Source organism: Nothobranchius furzeri, chromosome 9 (genome assembly GCF_043380555.1).
Source record: "Nothobranchius furzeri strain GRZ-AD chromosome 9, NfurGRZ-RIMD1, whole genome shotgun sequence".
NCBI lineage: Eukaryota > Metazoa > Chordata > Actinopteri > Cyprinodontiformes > Nothobranchiidae > Nothobranchius > Nothobranchius furzeri.
In genome coordinates this window covers 53,584,399-53,611,983 of record NC_091749.1, presented here as the reverse complement: position 1 = coordinate 53,611,983, position 27,585 = coordinate 53,584,399, and the positions used below count along the sequence as shown (strand labels likewise).

Below are 27,585 nucleotides of genomic sequence, written 5' to 3'. Positions count from 1 at the left end.
CTGCATCTCATAGGCGTCATTTTAACCGGGGATGCCGGGGACATGTCCCCGGCAAAATTTGTGATTGGCAGCTGTGTCCCCCCCACTTTCAAGAAAGCCTGCTGATGAGGATTTTTGTTTTACCAGCTCAGATCTTATACCAGGGGTCGGCAACCAGTTCCCATCAAAGAGCCATTATTACCCGTTTCCCACAGTAATGAAAACACTGCAGTAGCCGCAGCGTTGTGGGCAGGGCCTACCCTCAGACAGCAGAGAGCTGCTCACAACAGGTGACAGCAGCCGGTACCGGTCGCTCGCATGGGCATCGCACCCGTGCGGGATGGGGGGGGATGCAGCACACACACTTTTCTTATTGAGATCATTCAACACCCACACTTTTCCAGCTGTTTTGCTCACCTCCACACCAGTCTGGTTTCTTTACGTCGCACTCACTCTGTTTGCCACATCTCCTTCTTCACCTCCCTCTTCTGACAGCCGATGTCGGGTTTCCATGAGAGCAGGAGAGGGAGGGACGGAAGAGCTCGACTGAATAATTTTACATCTTGACATTAGCTGTACAAAGTCTGAGTTTGATAACGTGAAGCACAACAATTTGCAGAGGTTTACAACAGGCACGGCACCAGGTTTTCATTTTTGGGTGGGCCACGGTAATTTTGGACGAACCTTAATAAGCAGTGACTTAGTGAAGCAGGCAGGACGCGCTAGAAAATTTCGTTTAAAAAGACGTCATAAATGTGTTCCCCCGTCATTTTTATTTCTAAAATATGAAGTAAAAACTCACAATTTAATTTTCATTCATTTGTCATTAATATGTAGTCTACACCCGTGCGTTAAGTGGACCATCTTCCAGTCAAAGCAAAGCATCCAGCCCACCTCTCCAAATGCGTAAAATGTGCATCAGCCGCAAGTTAGGCGCGCCGCGCGCTCCGTCAGCCCAGACAAGAGCAGAGCAACTAGAGAAAGAATAGAGGATAATTGTGTCTGGATGTGGATGGAGATTACATTTTACAGCAGCCTGATCATCATTTAAATACGTAAACCATCACCTGGCTTCTAGTCCACGCTATCAGCATTATTTTAATTGGTGTGTGTGTGTATGTGTGTGTGTGTGTTTGTGTGTGTGTTTTCCACTTCAAACTAACCAACCAGACCAGCGTGTCCAGTAACATATTAATGTTACAATTAAACAGTTTCACTTCATGTAGGCTAGGAACATTTCACCTGCCGTGGCCCGACCGCTTCTGCTCCACATAAACTTTGTGCTACAAGTGTTTCAATAAAATCAGAACATTAATATTTAAGTGCATGGATTAATACATCTGAACTCATGCAGGAACTAGGAAATATGAAATGCTAGAAACAGACAACTTTATGTATATTTTTTTATTTTAATTTGATTAAACTGATTTTTTTCTTAATGTTCTTGGCATTTTGCCCCACACAAAGTTAAACATAAACAATGTTGATTAAGGTGTGTGTGTCTGAGAGAGATAGAGAGGGTGAGAGGAAGAGAGATGGACTTACAAACAAATCAACGTCTAGAAGATAATGACTTCTGTTCAAAAATGACTCATCGCCTTGCTTTCAGCGTGTAGCTAGAGTTTTAGGCTTAGTATTTTAGGCTTTATGTGAAAATAAGTCCATGGGCTTCATTCATCAAACGTCTGCAGAAATATTCCTAAATTCCTTCTTAACGAAATTTAGAATGTCAAACGGTCAAAATCCTGATTTATGAAACATGCATTGGCCTCTCACGTTCATCCGAACTCATCTCAATTCCCTGCATTCTACCTGGAAAAACCAAAGAAAACTTTGTTGCGAGATCGAAACGCGGGCTGCCGAGTTGCAAAAGAATCAAACAAGCTGCAGAGGTTATAAGCATGGTCGAGACAGATGAGAGGTTCCTGTCAGGAATAAATAAAAACTTTAATGTAATCAATCGTAAAGTAACCGGTTGTCATTTACATTTTACATTTAAGGAGTCCTTCTGGTTGGAGTTAGTTTTATTTGGAAATGTTGAGAGTGCAGCCTTTTCTGAGCTGTCATTTTTGACTGGTTGCCTTGACAACGCATGTAGGATCCGGTGTGGTCGGGAAACAGAGGAGGTTCTAGGGTTTTTTGTAGTTGTAAAACAGAATATGGACTGATATCGGTTTCAGGCGGGTCATCTGTCACTCCACAAAGGGCCCCAAATCACAGCACAGCTCCAGACGGACCTCCTGTCAGTGCACTCCTGGAAACGCGTTTAGGCTACTCTACAGAGCACACTGACAAACTCTCAATAATAAGAAGAAACTATCTTTAATCCAGCACATGTCAAGCAAAATCATGAGGAGTTTCACAAGGACAAAAATATTATATAATAAAATTGTATTAAAAATCATATTAATTAATTAAAAACGGTTAAAAACATAATAAAAATGGGAAGAGTAACAACTGTGATTACAGAAGACTCGACACCTATTCTACAATGTCAGATTCCCGTCAGGTATTGTAGCACCGATATTTATTTATTGGGTAAAATCATTTGTGGATGAGGAACATGTGTGGTCCACTACCTCCGCTCCGGTCCGCCCCCGCCTTCCGCAGCCGCTCGCTTCCGAACTCAATTTTTACTGGTACCCGCTCTACAACGGCTCCGCTCCGGTGCGGAGACCTGAGGTGGGCAAACAAGCATGCGCGGGATTTTCGAGATCTTGCGATACAGTCCAAGCAATAAACGCGGAAGTTAGATCCAAACACCCGTTGTGTGGGAGAAACATCGAAATGAACTGTTTAATCTACCCATCATTTGTGTTGAGAGATCAGCAGTGTTTGGATCAACAAAGTGTGACTACTTTGATAGTGGAAACTGTATTTATGGCTTACTTTTGTGCATTTAAACTTCAGCCGCCACTGATAGTTGTTAAAAGTTGTTAAACCTGTGCATATGAAACAAAAAAACGCCTTTTGTTTATCGATGTATTGTGAAAAACGGAAGTTGTGCTCGCTCCTTTTCCTGTTGGGCGTTTGTGATTTCTGTCCATTTACTGCGGAGGTGCTCCGGCGTCCGGCGAAAATAGGATCGATTCTATTTTTGCCGGACGCTGGAACAGAGGGCGGCGCACGGCGCCGCACTGCCGGAGCACGGCCGCAGTAGTGGAATTGCTCTGATTGACTAGAACGGGACCGATTTTGCTCCGGCGTTCGTGTCGGAGCGGAGCGCAGCGGAGCGGAGGTAGTGGAATTTGGGGGTGAGACCTTCGGTGTTGCATTTCCTCCGTTCCACCACTAGATGCTGTTCCTATACATGGTCTGAAGTTTACTTATGTTTAGGAACGTTTTCACGTACAGGTACAACATTATTAATACCGCACAATGCGTAAAATAGTTCCTATGCACAGATCTGTTCTTAAGTATGGTTGATAAATGAGGCCACAGGACCACCAGTGTCACCACCAGACACAGAGAAAAACAGAGGGAAAATGGCTGTAAGTTCAGCAAACTTCAAATCCTTCTTTCAAGAGGAAAGAACCTGCGTTTTCTCATTTTCATCAAACAGCATGACTCAGAGGTCTCATGTCCAGACAAGACCTAGAGAAACTCATTCATGCGTTCATCTGGACAGGCTGGACTAATGCTGTGGTCTTTTGACTGGTCTTCCCCAAAAAAGATGTGAAGCAGCTGCAGCTTAATCAGAATGCTGCTGCTGGTGTCTTAAAAAGAACCAAGAGAATCTTTACGCTACATGTTTGGTTTCATGGATCCAGTTTCTGGCTGTATTTGCTATAATCATCATATTTTAGGTGACTTGTTCTTCACACTTTCAACCATCCAGTTTGAATCTACAACTTGGATGTACTCTTGGCAGCATCACAGCTCAAGTGAGTCTTAAAGAACTCCTGGATCTTCTTCCATGCATGGATCTCAGCTGCAGTGTGAGACCCGGGCTCACCCCCCCCCCCCCCCCCACATAACTGGTCTACCAGCAACCGCATGAAGGCTGGAGGAGCAGAACGGTCCATAAGGAGGCTCTAAATAGTGTCCAGCTCACTCTTTCAAAGTTCTCCTTCCCACGATGCTTCAGCCTCTCCACCAGCTGGTCCATGTAGGCCTTGCTGTCCCAATTCAGGTAGTCCTCTGAGGCCACAAAGAGTAAACGACAACTGGCTTGCTCTATGGGGATCAGGGTGGCCCTGTATTGTTCTTTAAGAGGATCGTGCATGGCATACTTGGAAATGGCAGCCCCTGAGTCAGTGAGAATTATTTTCTTGGAGCCAAACATTAATGGAGGATGGATTAGTGTCTTCTTATAGTAGAGAGGCAACGCTATGTTAGCAGAGCAACCATTGATCCAAACAGCAGCCTCAATACCTGGCAGGTAAGAGGCTGCTGACAGAGCAAGGTCTCCACTTTTAGAAAGTGAAATCACACCAACTCCTTTGCCACCTTCTTGTGGAAACAAGAAAACATTCACCCTGTGTGGTATTACGCTTTTCACGTTTAAAGGCGAAAACTTTATCTGTGTGTGCAAAGATCTAAAAATCATACCTGCTCTTTTTTTCTTAGAAAATCGATTGCTTCTTCAAAAGATTCCAGATGGACTTCTGTGACATTCTGTGGCTGGTCATTGTGGCCGTACAGAGCCACCGTCAGAACCAGGAATCCCCGACTGGCCAGCAGAGCGGCTCTCCTCTCTTACAGACCTCCACCGAACGTGTACAGGTCCAGCACAGCAGGAAACGGACCGGTGCCTGTTGGAAAAATAAAATAATACAAGTCAGTACATTCTTAGTAATGCACAGCTATTAACTTTCAGTCAAAAAATAACTTCCTTAACATTGTAAACAAACGCTGTTGAAGGCACGTAATGTCTGACTTTCCTGTTATAGAGCAACAAACTCATTCTAAAACATCAAAACGTTCACTTTCTCAATAGAAAGGCTGGTAAATCTTTGTAGCGTTGTGGTTTTATGCTCTTTTATGAAAGAGGAACCATGCTACGTATTAATTCGGAATATTAATTTTTAATAAATCAATAACCAAATTTTATATTGTTCAGAAGACTCAAAGGTTGTTTTCATCGATAAACTGCCGATAATATCTGAGTGTCTGTGTTTCAGTTCAATGAGGAAACCAGTTTGAAGGATTAAAAGTTTTAATTCTTCAAATTAAACTAATGATTTTGAAAATTGACAAACAGGAAATAACAATCACATTGGCAACTTTGTGGGACAATCTTTTAACAGTTTATATGCTGTTCTTGCTCAAATAGACCTTCTGGTGAATTTATGAAGATTGAGAATGTTGCGAGTTGTGAGAGTGATATGAGGTGAGATGGATGCGTGTGTGCATCTGATTTTGCTTCAGGAAGAAACAGGTGTCTGAGTGAAAAGTGATGGTTTGAATAAACTTAGGTTTAGTTGGAAAAGATGCATCCAAACGCTAAACACCGTGTTCTGTCTCACCGAATTCTTGTGGACCCTCTTTTGGATCCGGGCCGTGGAGGATGTTGTGATTCATCCAGATGACACCGGCGGCTGACAGGAGACGTAGGTGTCGAACGGAACCGGTCCAGAGTTGCCCTCGGTACACGTTGATGGTAAAGCGTTTTGTCGACGCGCTTTCTTAAGTTAATTCACTCAGAAATCAAAAGACTCGGTAATGAGTCTGTGTTAGAAGTTGTGATTCAGCTATTCTGCCTGGCTTGGCAGAAACAGCGTTAGAGATGGGGTGGGGGGGTGGGGGATGGATTGAGCCCATGGGCTCCGTTCCCCGTTAGCGGTTGTTCACTCGTCCTCTCTCTTTCGTTGTCAAGCACGAACTGGTATCATAAGACTGAAACTTACCAAAAACCTTTCTCTTCTCAAAGCAAACGTGCATCATCAAATGTGTCTGGAGTTTACTGTGAGCAGGTGTGTGTGGGTGTGTGTGAATGTTTGTGTGCTTGAGTGTGTGAAGGTCAGTAACAAACATTCTCAACATTATTTAAGAATGGATTCATTAAACCATTATAATTACCCCAAAGCATAATAGTCATTCATTTGATTAAAACACATTTATAATGAGCAAAATGATAATGGTTACTTTAACATTAAAATCAAGAAACAGAATTTTAAACTTTATGTTTTGACTTGGTCTGGGTACAACTCATGTAAACACATCTTCTGGTAGACTGCAGGTGGCTGATGTTATGGTTTCCTCCCAGACTCGCTGGCGTTCAGGTCTTAATCTGTGGGTGAAAGTTCTCAATGACCCAGCTTTGACCTAGCTGAGTCCAGCACCACCTTTGTGACAGAAAGCCCATATTTCCTCACGTTACAACTCCCCCCTTTTTGTGACGACATGGTGGTCAAGCAGAGGCCACCTGACGTCACAGCCACAATAACGTGATGTACTCGTGAAGGCAGACATCCCAGATGAAGGCAGGAACGATGAAGCGTCACCACGGGTCTCGTGTAGAAGGGAGTCTATCCTGATCAGATGATTAAGGCCAAAACTGTTGCAATCATTGTAAAGTAATCCACTTAGGGAATCTTGAAAGCAGAGCTATTTCAATAGCAGTTAATTTTCATCAGCAATAATGCAAAGGTATGCAAAGGATAAGCAGCTCGTGTGCCACACGGAGCTGGGCAGGTGATGTATTCCCCAGGCGTAGTCCAGGCGAAGTCCGGCGCAGACCTCGACCCATCTCGAACCACGACCGAAGCCCCATGCGACAGGAAACCAGTTGAAGGATGGTGAAGACGACCCCTCTGATGGGATGTAGTCCATACGAGCTCGGAGAAGGAGACAAAGTGAGACAGCCCACACGATAGATAGCATTTGATGCAAATCAAAGAAATCAATCAAAACCTATCTATGGGTGCCTCTGGGAAAATGTGGGTGCCTTTTGTGAATTATCTAAAGAAGAAATGTTCTGTACCCTGCTCTACATGTCATGTAAAAACGTGATGCAGTGAAAACACAAATAAAAGAAAGTAAATCCTAACTGATATGTGAAACTCAGCAGGCTGCACTAATTAAAGGCATATATATAAAAAAAAATCATGAAAATGAAGGGCAAATCAGCTTGTGGCCCTTTAAGGGAAATAGTAACAAAATAAAATTAAATTTGTAATCAAATATAATCATGCCACACAAAGCACTAATAAAAAGATAGAGATGTAAATCAATTCTAAAATGTAAATCAGTAGGTTAGTAATCCCTAAAAATATGAGTTAGTAACAGGACCCTGGCTGGAGGCAGGTAACCTGAAAAAAAAAACTCAAAGGATATCACATTTGTTAAAATTCATCCCTCAAACGAGAGAATTTGTAACGGTCCACCGGTTAGTGGAAAAGAATCCGGTCAGAATAGAGTTGGTCAGAATAGAGTTGGTCAGAATAGTTGTTCAGTAAGCGTTTTGAATCTGGTATTGCGGACCCACAGAGACACGAGTTTGGACGTATCTGTGGGAGCAGGCTCATAAGCGATTTGGTAATCAAACTGTTTGTATCTTGTGTTACGAACCCACAGGGAAACTTGTTTGAATTTACCTGAGGGTTCCGTTTGGAACTCGAGTGAAGCTGATGGTTTAACTGTTAGATCAGAACCTGATTTTACCTGCTCAAAGTTGGGTTGCAGCTTTACGGAGGCGACTTTGGTGTGATCAGAAATGGTAGTGAACTGGAAATGCGAAACCGATGCTCGCAAAGCAGGAGGAGGCTCCCCACCCCCCTTTTGTTGCTCAAACTTAAGCCGTGTCTGTGAGACAGGAGAAGCATAACAAAGAACAGTTCTTAAGCTTTTAAAAGCCCTATTACCAAGACGATGCACAGTGTCACCTGAATCGTGCTGAAAGAGTAGGTGTTCAGATGTCCAAAGACCTGAAGGTGTCGGACTTGGAGGTTCTGAAAAGGAGTGATCCAAGGATGGTTGTGTCACGGGTGTCAAAGCAAACCTAGCCATGGTTAGAATCAGATACAGACATGACGCTAGCTTTAGCAACATGGTCTGTCATGAAAACTGAAGCCAAGAATACTTTATTCCCAAGAATGATGGAGGTTCCCACACAGAATCAGAAAAACCCGGTTTAACCAGAGTAGTTACAGACTGACTAGAACTCCGCCCCGTAGAAGGTGCAGCACCTAACTCCGGGTCGGAGGTCAATGTTGTCAGCTGAATTGGTGGAAGGTCAGTGTCGATTTCTGCAATGACCCGCCCGCTCGGAGGAGGCGTTCCCCCGAACAGCCTGAAGTCCGCAACGGAAAACTCAGTGCCACCCGGCACCCCCCTTTTGTCAGGAGGGGCCCCGAGCAGAGCATCACTGCACGCACCTACACCTCCCGGGCCGGGTGGCCTTCCCGAGCCCGTGAGAGAAGTGTGCGCAGCAACCACAGAGCCACTTTCAATATCGCCGCTGACCACTTGACTACTGGAACCCGCAGGGTTTTCTGCGTCGTCGTGGTCACCTGTAAGAGAAATCACAGGAAAGAGAGCACAGAGGCCAGAGACAGAGTCACACCCCTGTGAAAGGAGAAAGGAATTGGCCACCGTATTAGCAGAGGTCACAAACTGAAAAGTGACAAGGTCATTCACATAAAGGTCAAGATGTCCGGGCACAAACCCCTTAAATGGCATGGTAGCTCCGTCCGGAGACCACAAGTGTTTCACGGCGGCTGACGTTTCCATCACGCCCCGATAAAGAAGCTGGCTTGTGCATGAGGCGGACTGACGAGTAAAGCAGACCTCTGACTGAAGCGGTGGATCACAGCCTGAAGATTTCACACCCATGCTGGAGAGATGTTCAGCCTCTAACATGGATGACAGAGAAGAAGCATCAGGAACCAAAGGGTTAAGCACAACCTGTTTGTCAGAGAGGTTAACCATAGGCTCAAGAGATTTATTCATCTTAAAAGTAGCAGAGAAAGTGTTGTTTATTTCAAACCTTGATATTGATGGTGGGTTTTTGACCCCCTGGAAGAAATAAATGTAAAGAAAAAGCGTTATGACTGTAAACAGCATGTTGCATGAATTCACGTCATGAATTGCAGACCAGAACCACCTCCGACCCAGTGCAGCTGGCACCGAACCGCTGCCACTAGTCCCCAACGTGCCCGACCGGCGGCACCCGCCTAAAACGGGCCCGTTCGGGCGGGTGGAGGGACCAGCGTGGCTCGGCCGGTAACCAGACTCCTGCGTCTTGGCATGTTCTGGAAGCAGAACGTCAGAGAACCCTACATCAGGTGTAACAGTGCAAGAAAGATTTTGTCGTGTCTCGTCCATCTCTCATTAAGTTCAGAGCAACTCGCGTTTTTACCTTCTGAGTCAACGTATGAGCCCGGTACAGATCCTTAATTAATCTCACACTCAAGGACCGCCCGTAGCTCAACTTAACTTTATGACACAGGGTAAAACAAGGAGCTGTTGATAGAGAAATGAATACACACAACTTCACAAGATGGAAGAAAAAGGCATGGAACCGAGCAACGGAGGCTGTGAAAGCCGACCCTTACCGGTCCAAAACAAAAATAAAAAAAATAATAAACCCTACGCTGCCGTGTTGGTATCAGACGGACAAACGTAGCAAACTGTAGATTCTACACACCGTAGTGAATTACAAGAATCACCGCCGATGCGGGTTTTGTGAGGACACAGACTGACTGTGTCAGAAATGGTTTGACAATTTAACGGGACGCGTTCCCTTTTTGTCTAACTGTGGCGTGCTAGCTTAGCACTCCGGCTAGGTCTAGCGTCCTTTGTCTGTAGCGACCAGACTTAAATTTTCCCGATTAACAAGCAGGCATCTCGCTCCGCTTGTAAAAATGGCTATAAAGCGTACGCAATCTGAATGCAGTAACGCGTGACGGCCATGCTTCGCCTTACGACGTTTACTGAGCAATTAAGCTACGGTAGGTGTCACCGAGCATTCCGTTTAGATTCGGCTTCGATCAGTCGCCTATGCAATGGAAATATTTTCCACAATAGCTCGCCCACAGTGTCAACACACTGAGACGAAAGGTGTCCGAGAATTTAGTTTCTGTTCGGAGGTTCGGAGAATTTAGTGATAATTTTAGGAACTGAGGATAAGCTGCTCACGGTAGCTCACCCAGCAATGTTCAGAGCGGAAATGTCGCTTTCCGACCTGAAGTGGTTAGAGACGCGGCGGCGCGTCAAAATGGACAGAATTTAGTCAAAAGCACAACTCACAAGTTCGCTCCGACGGCGAAGATGGGATAAATCAAAGTTTTGTCTGTAATTTGCGGACAATTTGAGATCGGAGATCTTCTCCGTCAAGTTTCCACCAGGACGCCTCCCGGAAGAGTGACTTCAGCGGAACAATTTCCGTTTTTTTTTTCAAAATAAGACATCAAAGTGAAACACAGAGATAAGCGTTGTTTGTAGCTTTTAGATGTTAGGAATCAGACATATCGCAGATATAGAAGACTGGATACGCTCGCCATTAATGTAGCGTTGTGGTTTTATGCTCTTTTATGAAAGAGGAACCATGCTACGTATTAATTCGGAATATTAATTTTTAATAAATCAATAACCAAATTTTATATTGTTCAGAAGACTCAAAGGTTGTTTTCATTGATAAACTGCCGATAATATCTGAGTGTCTGTGTTTCAGTTCAATGAGGAAACCAGTTTGAAGGATTAAAAGTTTTAATTCTTCAAATTAAACTAATGATTTTGAAAATTGACAAACAGGAAATAACAATCCTCCTTGAACCGTCACCTTATCGTGGTGGAGGAGTTTGAGTGCCCTAATGATCCTAGGAGCTATGTTGTCTGGGGCACTTAGTGCCCCTGGTAGGGTCTCCCATGACAAATTGGTCTTAGGTGAAGGGTGAGACAAAGAACGTTCAAAGGATCTTTCATGGCGGTTAAAACGAAGAGTCGGAGTACCCGGCCCGGAGGGTTACCGGGGTCCCACCGTGGAGCCAGGCCTGGGGTTGGGGCCCGTGAGCGAGTGCCTGGTGGCCGGGCTTTCGCCCATGGGGCCCGGCCGGGCCCAGCCCGAACCGGATACATGGGCTCGTCCAACTGTGGACCCACCACCCGCAGGAGGAACATGAAGGGTCCGGTGCAATGCGAATCGGGTGGCAGACCAAGGCGGGAGCCTTGGCGGTCCAATCCCCGGACAAGAAAACTAGTTTTTGGGACATGGAACGTCACCTCGCTGGCGGGGAAGGAGCTGGAGCTTGTGGCAGAGGTTGAGCGGTACCGGCTAGATATAGTCGGACTCACCTCGACACATTGCATTGGCTCTGGAACCCGAGACCTGGAGAGGGGTTGGACACTCTACTTTGCTGGAGTTGCTCCGGGTGAGAGGCGGAGGGCTGGGGTTGGCTTTTTGTTAGCCCCGAAACTCTCTGCCTGTGTGTCGGGGTTTACCCCGGGGGACAAGAGGGTAGCTTCCTTGCGCCTTCGGGTCGGGGAACGGGTCCTGACTGTTGTTTGTGCTTATGGGCCAAATATCAGTTCAGAGTACCCACCCTTTTTGGAGTCCCTGGGACGAGTGCTAGATAGTGCTCCATCAGGGGACTCCATTGTCCTGCTGGGGGACTTCAATGCTCACGTGGGCAATGACAGCTTGACCTGGAGGGGTGTGATTGGGAGGAACGGCCCACCTAATCTGAACTCGAGCGGTGTTTTGTTATTGGACTTCTGTGCAAGCCGCAGTTTGGCCATAACGAACACCATGTTCGAACATAAGGATGCCCACCGGTACACTTGGTACCAGGGCAGCCTAGGTCACAGGTCGATGATAGATTTTGTAGTCGTATCATCTGACCTGCGGCCGTATGTTTTGGACACCCGAGTGAAGAGAGGGGCGGAGCTGTCAACTGATCACCACCTGGTGATGAGTTGGATCAGATGGCAAGGGAACATGCCGCGTAGACCTGGCAGACCCAAACGCATAGTGAGGGTCTGCTGGGAACGCCTGGCAGAAGAACCTGTCAAGACGGTCTTCAACTCCCACCTCCGGCAGAGCTTTGACCACGTCCCGAGAGCAGTGGGGGACATTGAGTCCGAGTGGGCCTTGTTCCACTCTGCGATTGTCGAGGCGGCTGTTGCTAGCTGTGGTCGTAAGGTGGCCGGTGCCAGTCGTGGTGGCAACCCCCGTACCCGCTGGTGGACACCAGAGGTTCGGGGAGCCGTCAGGCTGAAGAAGGAGACCTACAGGGCGTGGCTGGTCTGTGGGTCTCCGGAGGCAGCAGACAGGTACCGGATAGCCAAGCGGGGTGCAGCAGTGGCAGTTGCCGAGGCAAAATCTCGGGCGTGGGAGGAGTTTGGTGAGGCCATGGAGAAAGAATATCGATCGGCTCCAAAGAGGTTCTGGCAAACTGTCCGGCGCCTCAGGAGAGGAAGGCAGCAACTCGCTCACACTGTTTACAGTGGGGATGGGGAGCTGCTGACGTCAACTGAGGCTATAGTCGGACGGTGGAAGGAATACTTTGAGGAGCTCCTCAATCCCACCAATGCGCATTCCGAGGAGGAACCAGAGCTGGGAGGCCTGGGGATGGACTGTCCGATCTCGGGGGCAGAAGTTGCTGAGGTAGTCAAACAACTACACAGCGGCGGAGCCCCGGGGGCGGATGAGGTTCGTCCTGGGTATCTCAAGGCTATGGATGTTGTAGGGCTGTCATGGTTGACACGTCTCTACAACATTGCGTGGTCATCGGGGGCAGTTCCTAGGGAGTGGCAGACCGGGGTGGTGGTCCCCATCTTTAAGAAGGGTGACCTAAGGGTGTGTTCCAACTATAGGGGGATCACACTCCTCAGCCTCCCTGGAAAGGTCTACGCCAAGGTACTGGAGAGGAGGGTCCGATCGATAGTTGAATCTCAGATAGAGGAGGAGCAATGTGGTTTTCGTCCTGGCCGTGGAACTGTGGACCAGCTCTATACCCTTGCAAGGGTGATGGAGGGGGCATGGGAGTTTGCCCAACCAATCCACATGTGCTTTGTGGATTTGGAGAAGGCTTATGACCGTGTCCCCAGGGGCACCCTGTGGGGGACGCTCCAGGAGTCTGGGGTGGGTGGCTTTCTGTTAAGGGCCATTCAGTCCCTTTACCAGAGGAGCGTGAGTTTGGTCCGCATAGCCGGTAGTAAGTCGGACCTGTTCCCAGTGAGGGTTGGACTCCGCCAGGGCTGCCCTTTGTCACCGGTTCTGTTCATCACTTTTATGGACAGAATTTCTAGACGCAGCCGTGGTGTGGAGTGTGTCGAGTTTGGTGGCAGGAGAATCTCGTCTCTGCTTTTTGCGGATGATGTGGTCCTCCTAGCTTCATCCAGCTCTGACCTTCAGCTCTTGCTGGGTAGGTTCGCGGCCGAATGTGAAGCGGCTGGGATGAGGATCAGCACCTCCAAATCTGAGACCATGGTTCTCGACCGGAAAAGGGTGGCTTGCCACCTCCGGGTCGGGGGAGAGGTCCTACCTCAAGTGGAGGAGTTTAAGTATCTCGGGGTCTTGTTCACGAGTGAGGGTAGGAGGGATCGGGAGATCGACAGGCGGATTGGTTCGGCGTCTGCAGTGATGCGGACGCTGAGCCGATCTGTCGTGGGGAAGAGGGAGCTGAGCCAGAAAGCCAGGCTCTCGATTTACCGGTCGATCTACGTCCCAATCCTCACCTATGGTCATGAGCTTTGGGTAATGACCGAAAGAACGAGATCGCGGATACAAGCGGCCGAAATGAGTTTCCTCCGTAGGGTGGCCGGGCTCAGCCTTAGAGATAGGGTGAGGAGCTCGGACATTCGGGAGGGACTCGGAGTAGAACCGCTGCTCCTCCGGATCGAAAGGAGACAGTTGAGGTGGTTTGGGCATCTGGTCAGGATGCCTCCTGGACGCCTCCCCGGGGAGGTGTTTCGGGCATGTCCTGCCGGCAGAAGGCCCCCGGGTCGACCCAGGACACGTTGGAGAGGTTACATCTCCAATCTGGTCCGGGAACGCCTTGGGGTCCTGCCGGAGGAGCTGGTGGACAAGGCCGGGGAGAGGACGGCCTGGAGCTCCCTAATTGGGATGCTACCCCCGCGACCCGGACCTGGATAAGCGGAGGAAGACGAAGACGAAGAAGACGAAGACGAAGGAAATAACAATCACATTGGCAACTTTGTGGGACAATCTTTTAACAGTTTATAAGCTGTTCTTGCTCAAATAGACCTTCTGGTGAATTTATGAAGATTGAGAATGTTGTGAGTTGTGAGAGTGATATGAGGTGAGATGGATGCGTGTGTGCATCTGATTTTGCTTCAGGAAGAAACAGGTGTCTGAGTGAAAAGTGATGGTTTGAATAAACTTAGGTTTAGTTGGAAAAGATGCATCCAAACGCTAAACACCGTGTTCTGTCTCACCGAATTCTTGTGGACCCTCTTTCGGATCCGGGCCGTGGAGGATGTTGTGATTCATCCAGATGACACCGGTGGCTGACAGGAGACGTAGGTGTCGAACGGAACCGGTCCAGAGTTGCCCTCGGTACACGTTGATGGTAAAGCGTTTTGTCGACGCGCTTTCTTAAGTTAATTCACTCAGAAATCAAAAGACTCGGTAATGAGTCTGCGTTAGAAGTTGCGATTCAGCTATTCTGCCTGGCTTGGCAGAAACAGCGTGAGAGAGGGGGGGGGGATTGAGCCCATGGGCTCCGTTCCCCGTTAGCGGTTGTTCACACGTCCTCTCTCTTTCGTTGTCAAGCACGAACTGGTATCATAAGACTGAAACTTACCAAAAACCTTTCTCTTCTCAAAGCAAACGTGCGTCATCAAATGTGTCTGGAGTTTACTGTGAGCAGGTGTGTGTGGGTGTGTGTGAATGTTTGTGTGCTTGAGTGTGTGAAGGTCAGTAACAAACATTCTCAACATTATTTAAGAATGGATTCATTAAACCATTATAATTACCCCAAAGCATAATAGTCATTCATTTGATTAAAACACATTTATAATGAGCAAAATGATAATGGTTATTTTAACATTAAAATCAAGAAACAGAAGTTTAAACTTTATGTTTTGACTTGGTCTGGGTACAACTCATGTAAACACAACTTCTGGTAGACTGCAGGTGGCTGATGTTATGGTTTCCTCCCAGACTCGCTGGGAAACGTTGACCTTAAAGGGAGATTAGGCCGTTTTGGCTTGCTTTTAGCTGCCCCTAGTGTTCGTTTAGTAGCACCAAAAGCTTTCTCCTCGCTTTGCATTTGTCTTTTTAACACCTTAATCCAACGGCTGAAACGTCTCCTCAGCCTTCATTAGTGTCTACAGGAGCGATTCATCACCGAATTAAACAAATCAGCAGTTTTCATGATCCAAGGCTACGTTCACACTGCAGGCAAAAGCACATCAAATCCACTTTTTTTCCCCACGTGCGACCCATATCTGATTATTTTATCACAGCCTAAATGGCACAGATCCGATTTTTTTAAATGTGATCCATGTCACTAGTAGCACTAATTCTGACACATATCTGATGTTTTTGAAAGCGACTGCAGTCTGAACGGTTATGTCGCATTAAATCCGTCTCCTACGTCACTGAGTTAGCTGGGGTGAGCGTCGTGGTGGATGTTCCTGTGGATAAGCGCTGACAGAACGCTCCTGCATGAGAACGGGAGCGGGAGGTGCTGCTGGAGCGAAGCGTTTCACCGGTTTCTGTCTCCGTGAGAGGGGGATTCGCCGTGAATAATAATTCAGGATGATGGCGGAAACAAGGAGTAAAATAGTTTTCGGTTTTTAAAACGGGTTCCAGCCCAAAACAGAAGGATTTACAGGTGTGATCCTGTGGATAAACTGTCAGTGAAAACTTTCACATCACAACTCCGCCACTCCTGGTTTCTCCACTGTGGGACTTCTTGTCTTCTGCACATGTGGGTCGCTTTGGGACTGTGAAGCGTTCACACTGGAGAGAGTTTGATGTTGTGTGAACGGCCACACAAAAAAATCCAATTTACTCCAAAAATCAGAATTGATCATCAAGGCCTGCAGTGTGAACATAACCTAAAACATGCAGGAAACGTGCTGGAGCCAGACAGCAGCGCAAGGCATCTCAGCTCAATGTTTCACTAAGTCCCAACAGATCAGACCGGCAACTCTGAAGTTGCAAGTGGAGTATTCTGGCCACAGGGGCCGATAGGGTTTGGGCCGTGTTTCATTAACCTTGGAAAGGGTCATTTTAGCACAAACTGGCTCAAGAAAGTGATTTAGAGATAGGAGAAATTTGCAAAGCATCCCTTTAAGTGAGCTTTCTTTCTTGTGATTTGATAAACAGTTGCTGCTTTTTAACAGCAGCAAGTATTTGAAAGGTTGAGTTGGAAGGTACTGCACTGTTATGACAACACACTTTAAACATCTACTTCTCATAACTGGTAACTTTAATATTCACGTTCATCATCGTGATTAACTTTATGTATAAAGAGCTTTCCATCTGCCGGGAGGCAAACCGAAGTGCTGTACACACATAAAAGAACTTAATGCATCACTGACGTTGATGATGCCGAGGATATAGCTGCAGAAAAATTCTTTGCAATTTAATTCTTTTGCAATTTAACATTCCCCTCTCCTTAACCAGCTTGTGCATGCAAAGCTCTGATCGTTGACGCGCTCCAGACATCTGCGTCCTGAGCACGGCCACAGTAACATTATCAAATTAGGTGTCACCACCTCACAAACAAATTTAACATGCGATCGTTTATGTCTGCTCATTTCCTTTAATGTTTTCTGTCTTTTATTTATGCCTGATGCGTGGCGCGGAGCGCATCACCTGTTTTGTCCGCGGTGATATCACCTCATTGGTGCAGCCGGTGCGCACTCCGCTGTTTTTGCGGTCGGTAGATCTTTTAGAACTGCAGTTCAAAGGTAACTCATAAGATGAATATATATGAACCCAGGTAGCAGTTTCTCTTTGGGATTGAGAGGAGATGCAGGAAGATAATAAACAGGCAGGACAGAAAAATAGTCAAATAAAAACAAGTTAGTTTTTTTACCTGGTGGTTGCAACAAACAGACACCATTGAAGGTAATCAGAAGTGAGGAACAGAAAATGAAATAATTATTTTAATGTTTAGAGCAGCAGGAACTCTGAGAGGCTGCAGGCGCATCAGTGAGTTTGTGGCCACTGCGCAGGGGGAGGGGGGAGAGGGCTGAAGCAGAAACCACCGTTGTTAAAAGAAATGTGTTTAACTTTGAAAATGTGGGCTCAATTTTAATTGTCAAAAACTCCAGCGAACCATTAGTTCATTTTGCTCAAATAGAAATTGAGGCCTGCCTCTAATTCTGGTCCTCCTTCCAATAAAGGCCTGGAGCTTGATGAGCTTGAGTCAAATACAGGCCCGGGCCTGTATTAGAGGATTTACGGGTTCCCAGTAGAGTTCTACAAAGAATTCTGGATCATTCTGGCTCCAATATTTTTCAGAATGGTGAGGGAAATCGAAGAGAGCGGCAGATTACAGCCAAACATGAACTCAGCCAATATTAGTCTCTTGTTAAAACCAGGCAAACACCCTGCATTTCCTACCAGCTATCGGCCAATTTCCCTTATTAATGTTGATCTCAAAATAATTTGTAAAGCCCTGGCAAAAAGATTAGAGAAGGTAACCCCCTTCATAATACACCCTGACCAAACTGGTTTCATTAAGGGTAGGCAGTCATCCACAAACTCACGTAGATTACTTAATTTGATAGATTTCTCTTACAGTAGAAACATAGAAACTAGTATATTATCTCTAGATGCAGAAAAGGCTTTTGATAGAGTTAACTGGAAGTTCTTATTTGCAACTTTACATAAATTTGGCTTTGGGAACTTCTTCATAAACTGGCTACAAACGATATACAGTTCGCCAACTGCACGTGCCAGGACGAACGACCAAATATCATCTAGCTTCTGTCTTCAGAGGGGGACCAGGCAGGGATGCCCACTCTCCCCCTCACTGTTTGCCATCTTTATTGAACCACTAGCGGCAGCAATTAGGCAAACAACATGTATTAAAGGGATAAAGTGTAAGAAAATAGAACATAAGATAAGTCTTTATGCAGATGATGTTTTACTCTTTCTCCGGAACTCTCAATCGTCTCTCTCTCATTCAATAGAACTGATAAACTCTTTTTCACAAGTTTCAGATTACTCTATAAACTGGTTAAAATCCACAGTTCTACCAATTAATTCCTCTTTTGTCAATTTACTTAATACACAATTGGAGTCAGGGAATATCACATACCTGGGAATTAATGTCTCTCCCAAGTTAGCAGATCTAACCAAACTAAACTACATCCCACTTTTAAAGAAAGTGGAAGATGATCTTGCAAGATGGAAATCCTTACCAATATCACTCATGGGGAGAGTTGCTACAATTAAAATGATGGTCTTACCCAGAATAAATTACTTATTTTCCATGATCCCAAACAAACCACCAGCTGACTGGTTTAAATCTCTGGACTCCTCAATTACCAAATTCCTTTGGCAGGATAAACCTCCATGAATTAGCTTAAAAACGCTTCAGAAGACCAAAGACAGAGGAGGACTGGATTTACCCAACTTTTATTATTATTTCTTAGCCAACAGGCTGCAATATATACCAAGATGATTGCAAGATAACCCACTAGATGAGTCCTGGTTAGATACAGAACAGACACTTTGCAAGACGATAGAGCTTTCAGACCTACCATTTATTAGCTCAAGCATAAGGAAACATGAAGGCTTCAAAAGTATTAGTATCAGCACCTCTCTGACAGCATGGTGGGAGTATCTTAAAATGACCGAGTCTTCACTAGTACCATGCAGACGCACACCTATCTGGAATAATCCTGATATTTTGCAAAATAATAAAATGATGAACCTTCTGGACTGGAAAAACAAAGAAATCCTATACCTGGAACACATATATGAAGGATTGGACTTCATCCCATTTAATAGAATAGTCTCCCAATTTGGAATAGATAAGAATAGCTTTTTAGAATACCACCAAATTAAATCTGTAGTAAAACAAAAATTTAAGCTCAATAAAATAGAATTACAAACACCACCAAGGGAATTAGACTTCTATAATCTCAAACCCCCCAAACTACTGTCTAAAGTATATAAGACACTGTCCAAAATAGACGATAGAATAGTAATCCCTATTGAAAAATGGGAGGTGGATCTATCAGTCAGCTTTGACCAGAACTTCTGGTCCCAAACTTGTTTAAAAACTTTTAAAATGATCAGACACTCCAATTTACAATTAATTCAGTACAAAATTCTACACAGAGTACACTATACAGGTCATCGGATGTTCAAGATGGGTTTGTGTCATCTGACACCTGTACACACTGCACAAACAACATTCCTGACAATTACATTCATGCACTGTGGTCCTGTCCACCTGTCCAGGAATTTTGGGGTAGAGTGTTTGAAGACCTGTCAAAGTCTCTGAAATGTCATATCCCAACCACCCCCTCTCTTTGTTTACTGGGATTTGGTGCTAAATACTGATAAGGTCATTATAGTGGGGGATTTTAACATACACGTGGACATTGAAAATGATAGCCTCAGTGTAGCCTTTAGTAATATCTTAGACTCAATTGGTTTTACTCAAAGAATACATAGCTCCACCCACTCCTGCCATCATACATTAGACCTTGTGCTGACTTATGGCATAGAGTGTGAGGAAATAACGATCTTTCCACATAATCCAGTCCTCTCGGACCACTTTCTGATAACCTTTGAGTTTTTTATAACTCAGTTCTCGAGACATGAAAGTAAATTTCACTATAGTCTGTCTCAATCTGACAACGCTGTTGCATCTTTTAAATCAACTGTTCCATCTTTACTGTCCTCAGCATCTCAGAGGAACGTAGCAGAAGGCAATATTTTCATTTCTAGCCCCTCACAAATTGATGCCTTAGTTCATAATGTTACTTCCTCTTTACGTGTGGCATTAGATGATGTTGCCCTTTTAAAAAAGAAGGTAATTAGGGACAGAAAGTTGGCTCACTGGTTTAATTCTCATTTACGAGCTTCAAAACAAAACTCTAGAAAATTGGAGAGAACATGGCGCTCTACGCACCAGGAGTCCTACTTATCCTGGAAAAATAGTCTTGTGCTTTATAAAAATAAGCTTCGACAAACTAGAACTGCTTATTTTTCAGCGTTAATTGACGAGAATAAGAATAATCCTAAATTTCTTTTCAGTACAGTTGTAAAACTTACACAGAATCATAGCTCTGAACCATCTATTCCCTTAAGCCGGGCATACACTGTGCGACTTTTTCACTTTTTTGAGCCGATTTTCCAGTTGTGCGAGAATCCACGACATCGGGGCGAGTTTTGCGCCGAGCGGTGGTGTAGTGTACAGGGGGTTACGAGAGGCGATTAACACCACGTGACCAGCTGCCGATCAGCAGTCGTGAGGTTGCACGGACTTCTGGAGTGTTTAATATTTCGCTCGTCCCTCGTGAGGGTATCGCACTGTTGAAGCGGCGCTGCGAGCAGCTGCGACCCAAAATGTATCAGAACCGCTCACGGCGCATGCGCAATCCTGCATCAACACCGCTCCCCGCTATTTCCCTAATAACACACGTTGTTCGTTTTAATTTCTACACATTTTTTTTACTCACAAAGATTGTCAAGAAGGCGTGTTTGTCGTGTTCATGTCAAATTAAACTGATCACAAAACACAGATTTACTTTCTTTATTTCGTTTTCCTCATCCAACCCCCATAAATCCCTCTGTGTCCTCCTGCAGCACTCCCGAAGGACAACAGGCAAATTAAATGTTGTGTAAAAACGGCTATTTTTAGCATATTTTTAGGGCCGACGTGTTGCTACCAAACCTACAGTGTGAGCAGTTAGGTCGCGTCCGAGAACTGGGTCGTACAGTGTGAGCGCCTAACTCGTGAGATCTGCTCTGCGAGGAAGTCGTACAGTTTGAGCTGAAGCTGAGTGCTACGAGTGAAAAAGTCGCACAGTGTACGCCCGGCTTTAGCCCTCAACAGTAACAACTTTATGGGATTTTTCACAAATAAAATTAATTCTATTAGAAACAAAATCTTAGCATCCTCCCTAATGTGGTTTCTTCTTCAGTAAGTGAGGCAGCATCAGAGGTAACTGTAGAACCTCATCTGTGTTTGAACCGTTTTGATCCAGTTGAACTTTCAGAGTTATCAAAAATATTAGCTTCATCTAAACCTTCAATCTGCATTTTAGATCCAATCCCAACCAAATTATTTAAAGATGCATTTCCTTTGGTTACTGCCCCCATTCTACATATAATCAATCTATCCTTAGTAAATGGATCTGTGCCACAGGATTTTAAGGTTGCTGTAATCAAACCTTCACTTAAGAAGTCTTCTCTGGATCCAGATGACCCAATGAATTAAAGACCAATATCTAACCTTCCATTTTTATCCAAAGTCCTGGAGAAAATAGTGGCCATCCAAGTATGTGAGCATTTAAACACTAATGATCTGTTTGAGGAATTTCAGTCTGGTTTTAGGGAGTATCACAGTACTGAAACTGCATTAGTGAGAGTTACAAATGATATTCTCATGGCCTCAGATAAGAATCTTGTGTCTGTTCTAGTCTTGTTAGATCTCAGTGCTGCTGCTGCCTTTGACACAGTAGATCACAATGTTCTTTTAGAAAGACTTGAACATGTTGTAGGGATCAAAGGAACAGCGCTAGGCTGGTTTAAATCCTACCTGTCTGACAGATTTCATTTTGTAAATGTACATGACAAATCTTCTTCATACTCCAGGGTTATTGTGGAGTACCACAGGGTTCAGTGCTTGGACCAATTCTTTTTACTATATATATATGCTCCCAATTGGTAAAATCCTTAGACAGCATGGGATAAACTTCCACTGTCATGCTGATGATACTCAGTTATATTTGTCCATTAACCCTAATGAACCTAATCGGTTAGGTAGATTACAGGCTTGTCTTGAGGACATAAAAAATTGGATGACTCTAAACTTTTTGCTTTTAAATCAAGACAAGACGGAAGTTCTCATCTTTGGACCAGATATCCAGAAAAGGAAATTGCTTAGTCAATCACCTGACCTGAATGGCATGACATTAATCTCTGAGAACAAAGTAAGGAACCTAGGTGTTATCTTCGACCAGGACATGTCATTCAAATCCCAAGTTAAACAGGTTTGTAGGATTTCCTTTTTCCACCTTTGGAATATTGCTAAGATTAGAAGCATCCTTTCCAGGAGTGATGCTGAAAAACTAGTTCATGCATTTATTACATCAAGACTGGATTACTGTAATTCATTACTCTCAGGAAGTCCACAGAATGTAGTTAAACGTCTTCAGCTTGTCCAAAATGCTGCAGCTAGAGTTCTGATGAGAATTAAAAAGAGAGATCATATATCTCCTGTCTTAGCTTCCCTACATTGGCTACCTGTTAAATTCAGAATAGATTTTAAGATCCTCCTTCTCACATATAAAGCTCTTAATAATCAAGATCCATCATACATCAGTGATCTGATTGTTCCATATGTTCCTAACCAAGCACTTCGCTCTCAGACTGTAGGTTTACTGGTGGTTCCCAGAATATCTCAAATTAGGATGGGAGACAGATCTTTTAGTTATCAGGCTCCTCTCCTGTGTAACCAGCTCCCAGCTTTAGTTCGTGAGGCAGACATCTTGTCTACTTTTAAGAATAGGCTTAAAACATTTTTATTTGATAGGGCCTATGGTTAAAATCTGATGTTAGCCTAGATCTGGACAAGTGGGGGATTAGAGGGAGGTTCAGTGTACAGTTGGTAAAGACGGCTCTCCCTTGACCTGTGTTGAGGGTATGCCCTCATGAGGAAATTACTATGCAGTGATTTTCTCCAAAAAGACTGTGCTTAAATTCCTCTGAAAAAGCAGATAATAACATCAGCACCAGAGACACTTCATTTCCCATGATGCTTTGCATAGGGAAGCAAGGTGATGACGTCACCACAACAACCAGCTCAAAAACTATAAGTTTCAGCGAAAAACGAAACTTAACTGTTCTTGTGTACCAGTTGCACTGGTGTAAAGGACACGCTGCTTGCTCCAGCTCCATTCAACTCAAGCACGCACGAGGCCTGGAGGCTGAAGAGTGCAAACACTGAGCCGCTGGAAAAGCAACTCCAAAACCATCAAGCTCACGAAGACGTTGTAAGTTATCAAACTCAGCACAAAGAAACTTTGCTCTCTCTGTCCAGCTGATCCCGTGGAGAAACACCAGTGGGAGAAACAACGGAGAAGCGTAAATCACATCTGACCAGGGAACACAAAGGGACGCCTTGTTTTGCCCTGGAACAGCTGTTATCTCCTGCAAGTTTTATTTCCATGCTTTCGTTCTTTTTTAAACCCAGAAACAGTTTTGTTTACCTGTTTGTAGCTACGGTTTCGCCGACAGCTGCCAGCTTCTTCAGGCTGACGCTGATGGTGGCGCGTCACTTCCTTCTCCGTTTATCTGCGGGCAGCAGAGGACGTTGTCGCCCTCTACTGCCCGCTCTCCCCTCTCCGACGATGCAGTCCCATGCGTGGTCCAGCGTGTAAACTCCGTCGTCCCTGTTCATGGTCCCACATCCACGTCTCCTTATCTCTATTGCTTCCTTGATCCATCTTTTGTATTTTTGTTGTTCAGTGGTTATGATCCGTGTGCTGTCCCAGTCCATTATATGGTTTTCTCTTAAGCAATGATCTGTTACGGCTGACTTTTTTATTGTACTTTCTGCTTCTTCTTTTGCTGCTTTTGTGTGTTTACGATTTGCCTCTTTCTCGCACTCCTTTCTGTGTTCTATTGTCCGTGTATTGAGTTGGCGTCCGGTTTCTCCTATGTATGTTTTATTGCATATTTTGCATGGGATTTCGTAGATGACTCCACATTTTTGTCCAGCTGATATTTTGTCTTTTGGGTGTACTAATCTGTTTCTAACTGTTGTGTATGGCTTTGTTGGTGTGTTTATGTTGTGTTTTTTCATTGTTGCTCTTATTTTTTCCGTTATGCCTCTGATGTATGGTAGGGTTATCACTGGTTTTGGTTCTTGTCTTTCTGGGTTTCTGGTTCTTTTTTTGGGTTGTTCTTTACTTTCTGTTTTTGTTTGTTGTTTTCCTTTGTTTATTGCCCATGTCGGGTATCTGCAGGTCTTTAAAGCGTGTTTTATGTTTTTGTCCTCTTGTTTACGGTCTCTCTCTTCTGTTATTATGTTTGCTCGGTGATATAATGTTCTGATTACTGACATTTTGTGTATGGTGGGGTGTTCTGATGTCCATAATAAATATTGGTCTGTGTGTGTTGGTTTCCTGTATGTGTTTATGTTTAGGGTCCCGTTGGTCTGCCTGGTGATTTTCATATCCATAAATGCTATACTGCCTTCTGTTTCTAACTCATAAGTGAATTTTATGTTGCCCGTGTCGTCAATATTGTTTAAGTGTTGTGTTAGTGTTTCTGTTTGACCTTTTGGTATGATTTCCAGTATGTCGTCTACGTAGCGTTTCCATAGTTTTATTTTGCAGTTTGGGGGGGCGGTGGCTATGGCTTTTTGTTCCAGGTCTTCCATGAAAAACTCGCACAGGGTGGCTGATAACGGGTTACCCATGGCGAAGCCTTCCAGTTGTTTGTATATTATGTTGTCGTATGTGAAGTAAGTGGAGTTAGCTACCAGTCCTATCAGTTGTGCTATGTCATCTGCTGTGAGGTTTGTCCTTTTGTGTAAAGTTTTGTCTTGTCTGATTCTGTTAACTACTATGTCTATGGTTTTTTGGGTTGGTGTTTTTGTGAACAGAGATGTGACGTCATGTGAGATGAGTATGTCGTTGTCTTCTATTGTAATTTCCTTTAGTTCTTTTGCCAATTCTATACTATTTTTGCAGTGTTGGTCTGTATTTCCTAATAACGGGCTGATGATTCTGCTGATATCTTTTGCCATGTTGTATGTTGGTGTACCTATGCTGTCAACTATTGGTCTAAGTGGGGTGTTTTGTTTATGTATTTTTGGTGTTCCATATATTCTTGGTGTTATGTTTGCTGTAGGAATCCAGTGTTTGTACATTTTTTCTGTTATTTTGCCTTTTTCGTGCAGTGGCTTCAGTAATTTTTTCATGTTTTTCTTAATGTTTTCTGTTGGATCTTTTTTAAGTATTTCATATTTATTTTTGTCTTCTAGCATCTGTTTCATCTGTTGTTTATATTTTTCTCTGTCCATAACTACTGTGGTTCTTCCTTTATCTGCCGGTAGAATAATTATCTGTTCATTTTTGGATAAAGCTATGGCTGATTGTTCTTCTTTTGTAATATTGCTGTGTTGAATTTGGCTGTTTTTTAATATCCCAACTACGTTATTTCTGAGTTCTGCTTTCTTTCCCTCATCTGTGATCTGTTGACATGCTAGTTCTGTTGCTACAATAAATTCATCATATGGTATTTCTTTTGGTGTGACTGCAAAGTTTAAACCTTTCTTTAATATGCTCTCTTCTGCTTCTGTTAGTTTGTATTGTGAAATGTTACATACCCATGAGTTTGGTGTGGAGTTGCCTTGTATTTCTCCCCTCTTTTTCTTGTTTATGAGTCTGTTTAACTTCTTTATGTGTCTTTCTTTCACTTTTATGAACTCTTGTTCCTGTTTTTCTATCATGTTTCCTTTAATTAGTTCCTCCATTTGTTTATCAAGTTTGTAATTCCTTTTCAAGTCCAGGTGTCCTCTTTCCAGTTCGTCCTCCACACGCCTCTGTTTGGTTATGACGTTCCTTATCCTCTCCTTGAGCAGTGCTCTCTGTGCTCTTTCTATTATATTTTGTGCTGTCTGGGTCCGGATCGATGTTTTCAGCTGTAGGCTTGTGGGTGTGATGTTTTCGTCCCGGCATCTTAAACAGAAGCGAAGGTGGTTTCTTAGACGTGCGCGTTTCTGGTGTAATCGTTCCAAACGGCGGAAGTCCTTCGTTCCTTGTTGTCCGTATTTCTCTTTGAACATCTTAGGTGTGTTCTTGCTGTGTCTTTGTAAATCCATGCTTTCGTTCTTTCTTAAACACAGAAACAGTTTTGTTTACCTGTTTTTAGCTACGATTTCGCCGACAGCTGCCGGCTTCTTCAGGCTGACGCTGATGGTGGCGCGTCACTTCCTTCTCCGTTTATCTGCGGGCAGCAGAGGATGTTGTCGCCCTCTACTGCCTGTCTTTACAAAGACACAGCAAGAACACACCTAAGATAACTGAAACCTTCACTCAAAGACTGATAACACCCTGTTTGCTAATATTCTGAAGGAATAACTAGCACATTTAACACTGCAAGTGTTGTAAGACGTTGCTACGGCAACGCACTAGCTTTTGCTAAAATACTGAAAGGAAAAGTATTTTAGACGTTAGTCACGGCATTCCGTGCAATCTTAAAACGCTAAAACCTGTGCGCACAAAGGTTAATTTAGTGTTTTCTGCTACAAAGCTAGCAGTTGCTGCCAAAAGGTGCAGCTTTGAGCTATCTGCAGAAGCTCTACTAGGCTATTTTTGGTTCGGTTGTTAAAATGGAGGATCAGAGTAGTGACCTGACCAACTCCCAGACACCAGGTGGCGCTGCGGCGCACGACTGTGAACCTGGCCTACTTTCTGGACGATTCCTGTCCAAACTGGTCGCGGTTGCTCGAGAACCCGACTACCCTTCTAGGGATTTCACTGAAGAACAGCGTAGCGACGAGCTAGAAGCTGTAATTGATAAAATAGAAAACCCAGATGGTAATGTTCCAATCCAGGTGCCCTTGGCTAAGTTAGCCTTGATCCTCTATCAGAGAGGACTCCAACGTGGTCAGAAGATCATGAACCTCCAGAGTATGCTAGCTGAAAAACAGCGAAATGGAAGGCTGATCGAGGAAGACGACACCAGCACCGATTCTGGGGACGATGGGGAGAAGACCCCGCCCCCCTCTGCTGTTGACACCAGACAGTGGGAAGGGGGGAACACCGTGATTCTGAGGCTGAGCCAGAGTCCTCTTCCACACCGGTACGAAAGCAAGCCGGCAAAGCCAACCAGGGTCCGCCCAGGACGATCGGCAAAGAGCAATTGATTTCCTCCACCCGAGGAAGCGAGGGACCGCCGTCCCGCAGTAAAGATAGGCCACCTCTTTCCAACTTACCTGGTAGCCTACCTCCTGATACATCTCCAGACGATAATCAACAGTATGTAGTGTGGGACTCTCTAGACGGACGCACGCCGCAGGGGAGAGATGAAGCTTATCTGTCCCAACCTTCAGCCCCGTTCCCTACACACACTATAGGGCATTCAGGACCACCTAGGGGCCGAGGGCAGTTCGCCCTCGAACCGCAGGTTGGACCACCACCCTCATCTTCACGGCCTTCTCAATCAGTGAGAAGCCGACCAGCCGAGCGGCACCTCTATTTAGACCGCTCCCCCAGTCCACAAAGGGTGCAAGGTGCCGGCTGGGGTTATCCACAAGCCCAACCTGCACCTCAGCCATCTACTCATCCTAGCTACTCCGGTATTCGGCATGCCGGTAACCAGCTGCCGGACAAAGCATCCTACGCCAGTCCATACCCAGACAGAGCGTATTACGCAGAAGCCCCAGTTGAAAGACGCAGGCTGCACCACGCAGACGTGCCCCGGGAGGAGGACCTCCCAAGACACCCACGTGACATGCCAGCAGCCCGCCACAGCATAACGAACCCCGA

General features: G+C 44.9%; 1 pseudogene; it reads right to left on the bottom strand.

The window, feature by feature from the left end:
• Positions 1 to 3,740: 3,740 nt before the first annotated feature.
• Positions 3,741 to 16,561, bottom strand: LOC129153134 (acyl-coenzyme A thioesterase 1-like; annotated as a pseudogene).
• Between the last annotated feature and the right edge of the window lie 11,024 nt (positions 16,562 to 27,585).